Genomic DNA, 9689 nt, shown 5'->3' with positions numbered 1-9689 from the left:
GGCCTGCGATGGGCTCCGCGGGCCGGCGGCGCGAGGACGGTGGCGGTGGACATGTGGCGGCTCCGGATTCACTGAGGGGGTGATGCGGACATGTCCGGCTGCGGGAAAAATGTCCGGTGGCGCGGAGGAGGAAGACGCTCGGGTTCATCCGCGAATTTTGGGGGGAGGTGCAAATATATAGGTAGAGGGAGCTAGGAGAGTCCAAATGAGGTGCTGTTTTCGGCCACGCGATCGTGATTGAACAGTCGAGATAATGGAGGGGGTTTGGATGGGTTTTGGGACACTTTGGTGGGGTGTTGGGCTGCAACACAAAGAGGGCTTTTACGGTTCACCGGTTAACCGTTGGAGTATCAAACGGACTCCAAATGGCACGAAACTTGACAGGCGGTCTACCGGTGGTGTACCAAGGCCGCTTGGCAAATCATGGTCCATTCCGAGAATTGTTTAACACCCGCTCACAGTAGGAGACAAAAGGGGAACGCCGGAGGGCATAGGGGTGTTGGATTGCAGAACGGACAACGGGGAAAATGCTCGGATGCATGAAATGAACACGTATGCAAAATGAGATGCACATGATGACATGGCAAAGTGCGATACGCAAGCAAATGACATGGCAATGACGGCGAATAGCTGGAAGACACCTGGCGCATCGAATCCGGGGCGTTACTCCTAGCAGGCGAGCCTGGCGAGGACGAGGATTGCCCCGGAAGCAAGCCTCCCGGCAGGCCTGCCGGGGCTTGCGGAGGCGAACTGCTCCACCGCACCACCTCACAGCGACGCAAGTTATCAATTAGTGCGGTGTGAAGCCCCTAAGTGACTAAGTGATTGCTTCCTGCCACATGGCAGCCACTTCCTACGAAAAACACCTCCAAATGACACCCGTCTTGAGACGTGTCAAGCGAGCAGGCGCAAAGCTGGCAAAATAGCCCGGCAAGGCTTGCCGGACACGCTGTGATGTGACACTAAGAGACACATTTAATGTGTTGTGTCTGCCTGCAGAGTTAGGTATGATAGCACTGTTTGCTATCTAATTAGTATGTAAAAGACTGATTTGCCACTGTGGTGACCCTTCGATCTACAAAAGGAGGCCCATGGAAACCATAGAGAGGATTCGGACCCTCGCACATTGATACGCGTGTATCCACTCTCACATCGAGGCAACCCTGCCGGGCAAGAGCGCCGCCTTCTCCACCAGCAATCCACCAAAGCAGGAGTAGTGTTTTACGCCTCACTGTGGCCCGAACCTGGGTAAAACTTCCCGTGTGATCTCTATCGTGTTGAGTTACGCTTCTCCGCTCTTTGTGCAACGTGCCCATCTCCCCGCCGAACCAAAAGGGGCTCATGGCCCCATAGGTGGCCGTGGTTTCCCACGACACTTGATACGTCTCCAACGTATCTATAATTTTTTATTGTTGCATCCTATTGTATTATCTATTTTGGATGTTTTATATGCATTAATATGCTATTTTATTTTATTTTTGGGACTAAACTGTTAACCTAGAGCCCAGTGTCAGTTTCTGTTTTTCCCTTGTTTTAGAGTTTCGCAGAAAAGGAATACCAAACACAGTCCAAACGGAATAAAACTTTCACGATGATTTTTCTTGGACCAGAAGACATCCAGAGGACTTGGAGTGCAAGTCAGAGAAACCACGAGGCGGCCACAAGGACGGAGGGCGCGCCCAGGGGGGTAGGGCGCGCCCCCAACCTTGTGGGCCCCTCGTGACTCCACCAACCTATTTCTTTCGCCTATATACTCTCATATATCCGAAAACCAACAGGGAGAGCCACGAAAACATTTTTCCACCGGTGCAACATTCTGTACGCGTGAGATCCCATCTAGGGGCCTTTTCCGACGTCCTGCCAGAGGGGGATTCGATCATGGAGGGCTTCTACATCAACACCATTGCCCTTCCGATGAAGCGTGAGTAGTTTACCATAGACCTACGGGTCCATAGCTAGTAGCTAGATGGCTTATTCTCTCTCTTTTTACTCAATACCATGTTCTCCTCAATGTCCTTGGAGATCTATTCGATGTAATGCCTTTTTGCGGTGTGTTTGCCGAGATTCGATGAATTCTGGATTGATGATCAGCTTATCTATGAATATTATTTGAATCTTCTCTGAATTATTATATGCATGATTTGATATCTTTGCAAGTATCTTCGAACTATTGATTTTGTTTGGCAACTAGATTGGTTTTTCTTGCAATGGGAGAAGAGCTTGGCTTTGGGTCCAATCTTCCGGTGTCCTTTCCCAGTGACAGTAGGGCCAGCAAGGCACGTATTGTATTGTTGCCATCGAGGATAAAAAGATAGGGTTTACATCTTATTGATTCAGTTTATTCCTCTACATCATGTCATCTTACTAAATGCGTTACTCTGTTCTTCATGAACTTAATACTCTAGATGCAGGCAGGTGTTGGTCGATGTGGAGAGTAATAGTAGTAGATGCCGGCAGGAGTCGGTCTACTTGACACAGACGTGATGCCTATATTCATGATCATTGCCTTAGATATCGTCATAACTTTGCGCTTTTCTATCAATAACTCGGCAGTAATCTGTTCACCCACCGTAATATTTTCTATCTTGAGAGAAGCCTCTAGTGAAACTTATGGCCCTCGGGTCTATTTTCCATCATATAAGTTTCCGATCTACTTCCTTTGCAATCTTTTACTTTCCGTGCTATAAACCAAAAATACCAAAAATATTTACTTTACCGTTTATCTATCTCTATCATATCTCACTTTTCCAAATAACCGTGAAGGGACTGACAACCCCTTTATCGTGTTGGGTGCAAGTTGTTGATTGTTTGTGCAGATATTTGGTTACTTGTTCATTGTCTCCTACTGGATTGATACCTTGTTTCTCAAACTAAGGGAAATACTTACTCTACTTTGCTGCATCACCCTTTCCTCTTCAAGGGAAAAACTAACACAAGCTCAAGAAATAGAAGGAAGAATTTCTGGCGCCGTTGCCGGGGAGATCTATGCCAAGTCAAGACATACCAAGTACCCATCATAAACTCTCATCTCTTGCATTACATTATTCACCATTCGTCTCTCGCTTTCCTCTCCCCCATTTCTACAATGATTTTCGAAAACAGTTGCCTTTTCTTCGCCCTTCTTCCGTTCGTCTTGTTCACTTGCCTTTTGTGTACTCATGTGTTGGGTTGCTTGCTTTGTCATGATGACTCAAGAGAATACCAAATTGTGTGACTTTTGCAATACCAAGAACAATGATTTTATTAGTACTCCGATTGCTCCCGCTACTAATGCGAAATCTTGTGAAATTAATGTTGCTTTGCTGAATCTTATTACGAAAGATCAATATTCCGGCCTTCCTAGTGAAGATGCTGCATCCCATCTAAACAATTTTGTTGATTTGTGTGATATGCAAAAGAAAAAAAGATGTGGATAATGATATTGTTAAATTGAAGCTATTTCCGTTCTCGCTTCGAGATCGTGCTAAAACTTGGTTTTCATCTTTGCCTAAAAATAGTATTGGTTCATGGAATAAGTGTAAAGATGCTTTTATTTCCAAGTATTTTCCTCCAACTAAGATCATCTCCCTTAGGAAAGATATTATGAATTTTAAGCAACTTGATCATGAACATGTTGGACAATCTTGGGAGAGGATGAAATTGATGATACTAAATTGCCCTACGCATGGTTTGAATTTGTGGATGATTATACAAAAAAATTATGCTGGATTGAATTTTGCTTCTAGAAATCTTTTAGATTCGGCCGCGGGAGGTACTTTTTAAGGGAAACTACTTTAGGATAAGCTACTAAACTCCTAGATAATATTATGGTTAATTATTCTCAATGGCATACCGAAATATCTTCCACTAGTAAAAAAGTGCATGCGATTGAAGAGATTAATGTTTCAAGTGGAAAGATGGATGAGCTTATGAATTTTTTTCTAGAAAGAGTGCTCCTATTGATCCTAATGATATGCATTTGTTTACTTCTATTGAGAATAATAATGAATCTATGGATGTGAATTTTGTTGGTAGGAACAATTTTGGTAATAACGCGTATAGAGGTAATTTTAATCCTAGGCCATTTCCTAGTAATTCCTCTAATAATTATGGTAATTACTACAACAATTCTTATGGAAATTGTAATAAGATGCCCTCTAATTTTGAGAACAGTGTTAAAGAATTTATGAGTTCGCAAAAGAATTCCATTGCTTTGATAGAAGAAAAATTGCTCAAGATTGATGATTTGGCTAGGAACACGCATAGAATTTCTCTTGATGTTGATTCTTTGAAACTTATATCTATTCCACCCGAGCATGATATCAATGATTCTCTCAAAATTATGAGAATTTCCATTGATGAATGCAAGGAAAGAACCGCTAAGATGCGTGCTAAAAAAGATTGGTTTATAAAAGCGTGTTCTTCCAGTTTCTGTGAAAATAATGATGAAGATATTAAAGTGATTGATGTGACTCCTATTGAATCTTTGTTTTCCAATATAAATCTTGATAAAGATGGGACTGGAGATGAGTCAACCTTAGTTAAAAGGCGTCCCAATGATTCGGAGTTTTTAGATCTTGATGCAAAAACTGATAAAAGTGGGATTGGAGAGGTCAAAACTTTAAGTAGCAATGAACCCACTCTTTTGGATTTGAAGGAATTTACTTATGATAATTGTTCTTTAATAGATATTATTTTCTTGTTGCAATCCATGTTGAATTCTCCTCATGCTTATAATCAAAACAAAGCTTTTACTAAACATATCGTTGATGCTATGATGCAATCTTTTGAAGAAAAGCTTGAATTGGAAGTTTCTATCCCTAGAAAACTCTGATGAGTGGGAACCTATTATTAAGATTAATATTAAAGAGTATGAGTGCCATTCTTTGTGTGATTTGGGTGCTAGTGTTTCCACGATTCCAAAAACTTTATGTGATGTGTCAGGTTTCCGTGAATTTGGTGATTGTTCTTTCAATTTGCATCTTGCGGATTCCACTATGAAGAAACCTATGGGAAGGATTAATGATGTTATTATTGTTGCAAATAGGAATTATGCGCCCATAGATTTCATTGTTCTTGATATAGATTGCAATCCTACGTGTCCTATTATTCTTGGTAGACCTTTCCTTAGAACGATTGGTGCAATTATTGATATGAAAGAAGGAAACGTTAGATTTCAATTCCCGTTAAGGGAAGGAATGGAACACTTTCCAAGAAAGAAAATTAAATTGCCTTATGAATCCATTATGAGAGCCACTTATGGATTGCATGCCAAAGATGATAATTCATACATCTATTCATGTTTTATGCCTAGCTCTAAGAGCGTTAAACAATAGCGCTTGTTGGGAGGCAACCCAATTTTGTTTTTCTTTTTTCTTTTTAGGTTCTGTTTTGCAATAAATATTTCATATAGCCTCTGGTTAGATGTGGTTTTCTGTTTTCATTAGTGTGTGTGCCAAGTAAGACCTTTGGGATAGCTTATGGTGATAGTTGATTTGATCTTGCTGAAAAACAGAAACTTTTGTGCTCAGTCCCAGAATTGTTAAACATCACAGAAGTGTGACAAAATACTGATTCTTTTTGCAAAAGATTAATAAATAAATTTCTTAGGTTGTTCTAGCTATTCAGAATTTTTGGAGTCACAGAAGTATTCTAAATATCCAGATTGCTACAGACTGTTCTATTTTTGACAGATTCTGTTTTCTATGTGTTGTTTGCTTATTTTGATGAATCTATGGCTAGTATCGGGGGGTATGAACCATGGAAAAGTTGGAATACATTATATATTACACTAATATAAATAAAGAATGAGTTCACAATAGTACCAAAAGTGGTGATTTATTTTCTTATACTAACGGAGCTTATGAGATTTTCTGTTGAGTTTTGTGTTGTGAAGTTTTCAAGTTTTGCCTAAGAATTTGATGGACTATGGAATAAGGAGTGGCAAGAGCCTAAGCTTGGGTATGCCCAAGGCATCCCAAGGTAATATTCAAGGACAACCAAGACCCTAAGATTGGGGATGCCCCGGAAGGCATCCCCTCTTTCGTCTTTGTCTATCGGTAACTTTACTTGAGGCTATATTTTTATTCACCACATGATATGTGTTTTTCTTGGAGCGTCTTGTATGATTTGAGTCTTTGATTTTTAGTTTTCCACAATCATCTTTGCTGTACACACCTTTTGAGAGAGACATGCATGAATTGTAATTTATTAGAATGCTCTATGTGCTTCACTTATATCTTTTGAGCTAGGCAATATTGTGTAGGACCTTGAAGTATGTCTAGAGGGGGGGGGTGATTAGACTACTTGACCAATAAAAACTTAACCTTTTCCCAATTTTAGAGTTTGGCAGATTTTAGCTACTTTAGGACAAGTCAAGCAATCATCACACAATTCAAGCAAGCATGCAAAGAGTATATAAGCAGCGGAAATTAAAGCATGCAACTTGCAAGAAAGTAAAGGGAAGGGTTTGGAGGATTCAAACGCAATTGAAGACACTGATGTTTTTGGCGTGGTTCCGATAGGTGGTGCTATCGTACATCCACGTTGATGGAGACTTCAACCCACGAAGGGTAACAGCTGCGCGAGTCCACGGAGGGCTCCACCCACGAAGGGTCCACGAAGAAGCAACCTTGTCTATCCCACCATGGCCGTCGCCCATGAAGGACTTGCCTCACTAGCGGTAGATCTTCACGAAGTCGGCGATCTCCTTGCCCTTACAAACTCCTTGGTTCAACTCCACAATCTTGTCGGAGGCTCCCAAGTGACACCTAGCCAATCTAGGAGACACCACTCTCCAAGAAGTAACAAATGGTGCGTTGATGATGAACTCCTTGCTCTTGTGCTTCAAATGATAGTCTCCCCAACACTCAACTCTCTCTCAATGGGTTTGGATCTGGTGGAAAGAAGATTTGAGTGGAAAGCAACTTGTGGAAGGCTAGAGATCAAGATTCATATGGTAGGAATGGAATATCTTGGCCTCAACACATGAGTAGGTGGTTCTCTCTCAGAAATGGTAAGTTGGAAGTGTAGGTTCGTTCTGATGGCTCTCTCCACGAATGAAGAGGAGGTGCAGGGGTATATATAGCCTCCACACAAAATCTAACCATTACACACAATTTACCAAACTCGGTGGGACCGAAGTGTTAAACTCGGTCGAACCGATTTAGTAAACCTAGTGACCGTTAGTGAATTTCGGTGGGACCGACATGTATCTCGGTGAGACCGATTCGGTTAGGGTAAGGGCATAACATAATCTCGGTAAGACCGATTATACAAACTCGGTGAGACCGATTTGGTAATAAGCTTTCCAGAGAGTTGGTCAGGTAAACTCGGTGGGATCAATTTGCTCTTTTCGGTGAGACCGAAATGTTACAAAAAGGAAACAAAGAGTTTACATTACAATCTCGGTGGGACTGATCGCTCACTTCGGTTAGACAGAAACGTTACGAAGGGAAACAGAGAGATTGCAACCCCATCTTGGTGAGACCGAGATCCCTATCGGTAAAACCAATTTGCTTAGGGTTTGTGGCAGTGGCTATGACTTTTGGAATCGGTGGCGCCGGATAGGAAGTTTCGGTGTGACCGATTTTGGCTTTGGGTTTAGGTCATTTGTGGATGTGGGAAAGTAGTTGAGGGTTTTGGAGCATATCACTAAGCACATGAAGCAAGAGGCTCATTAAGCAACACCTCATCCCTCCTTGATAGTATTGGCTTTTCTTATAGACTCAATGTGATCTTGGATCACTAAAATGTAAAATGAAGAGTCTTGAGCTTTTGAGCTTGAGCCAATCCTTTGTCCTTAGTATTTTGAGGGATCCACTTTCATCATCCATGCCATGCCATTCATTGAGCTTTCCTGAAATAATAGTCTTGGAATAGTATTAGCTCAATGAGCTATATGTTGTTATTAATTACCAAAACCACCTAGGGATAGTTGCACTTTCATATTGCTCTAGTGCTTCACTTATATCTTTTTAGAGCACGGCGCTAGTTTTATTTTATACAAATTGATGAACTCTCGTACTTCACTTATATTATTTTGAGAGTCTCCAAACAGAATGGTAGTTTGCTTTGGTTATAAATGTAGTCCTAATATGATAGGCATCCAAGAGGGATATAATAAAAACTTTCATATAAAGTGCATTGAATACTATGAGAAGTTTGATTCTTTATGATTGTTTTGAGATATGGAGATGGTGATATTAGAGTCATGCTAGTAAGTAATTGTGAATTTGAGAAATACTTGTGTTAAAGTTTGTGATTCCTGTAGCATACACGTATGGCGAACCATTATGTGATGAAGTCGGAGCATGATTTATTTATTGATGTCTTCCTTATGAGTGGCCGTCGGGGACGGGCAATGGTATTTTCCTACCAATCTACCCTCCTAGGAGCATGCGCATAGTACTTCGTTTTGATAACTAATAGATTTTTGGAATAAGTATGTGAGTTCTTTATGACTAATGTTGAGTCCATGGATTATACGCACTCTCACCCTTTCACCATTGCTAGCCTCTCTAGTGCCGCGCAAATTTCGCCGGTACCATAAGCCCACCATATACCTTCCTCAAAATAGCCACCATACCTACCTATTATGGCATTTCCATAGCCATTCCAAGATATATTGCCATGCAACTTTCCACCGTTCCATTTATTATGACACATTCCATCATTGTCATATTGCTTTGCATGATCATGTAGTTGACATTTTATTCTGCCAAAGCCACCATTCATAATTCTTTCATACATGTCACTCTTGATTCATTGCACATCCCAGTACACCGCCGGAGGAATTCATATGGAGTAATATTTTGTTCTAAGTATCGAGTTGTAATTCTTGAGTTGTAAGTAAATAAAAGTGTGATGATCTTCATTTTTAGAGCATTGTCCTATGTGAGGAAAGGATGATGGAGACTATGATCCCCCCACAAGTCGGGATGAGATTCGAGATGAAAAAAGAGGCCAAATCAAAAGAGAGAGAATGCCCAATAAAAATAAAATAAAATAAATAAATGAGAGAAAAGCGAAAAGGGGCAATGCTACTATCCTTTTACCACACTTGTGCTTCAAAGTAGCACCATGATCTTCTTGATAGAGAGTCTCCTATCTCGTCACTTGCATATACTAGTGGGAATTTTCATTATATAACTGGCTTGTATATTCCATGATGGGCTTCCTAAAATTGCCCTAGGCCTTCGTGAGCAAGCAAGTTGCATGCACACCCACTTAGTTTCTTTTTGAGCTTTCATAAACTTATAGTTCTAGTGCATCCATTGCATGGCAATCCCTACTCACTCACATTGATATCTATTGATGGGCAGCTCCATAGCCCGTTGATACGCCTAGTTGATGTGAGACTATCTCCTTCTTTTTGTCTTCTCCACAACCACCGTGTATTCCACCTATAGTTATGTCCATGGCTCACGCTCATGTATTGCGTGAAAGTTGAAAAAGTTTGAGAACATCAAAAGTATGAAAGAATTGCTAGGCTTGTCATCGGGGTTGTGCTTGATTTAAATATTTTGTGTGATGAAGATGGAGTATAGCCAGACTATACCATTTTATAGGGATAAGCTTTCTTTGGCCATGTTATTTTGAGAAGACATAATTTCCTTGTTAGTATGCTTGAAGTATTATTGTTTTTTGTCAATATTAAACTTTTGTTTTGAATCATAAGGATCTGAGCATTCATGCCACAATAAAGAAAA

Source organism: Triticum aestivum, chromosome 5B, assembly GCF_018294505.1.
Source record: "Triticum aestivum cultivar Chinese Spring chromosome 5B, IWGSC CS RefSeq v2.1, whole genome shotgun sequence".
Lineage (NCBI taxonomy): Eukaryota > Viridiplantae > Streptophyta > Magnoliopsida > Poales > Poaceae > Triticum > Triticum aestivum.
The sequence above is the reverse complement of the archived record's forward strand: the minus strand, read 5'-3'. Positions refer to the sequence as shown.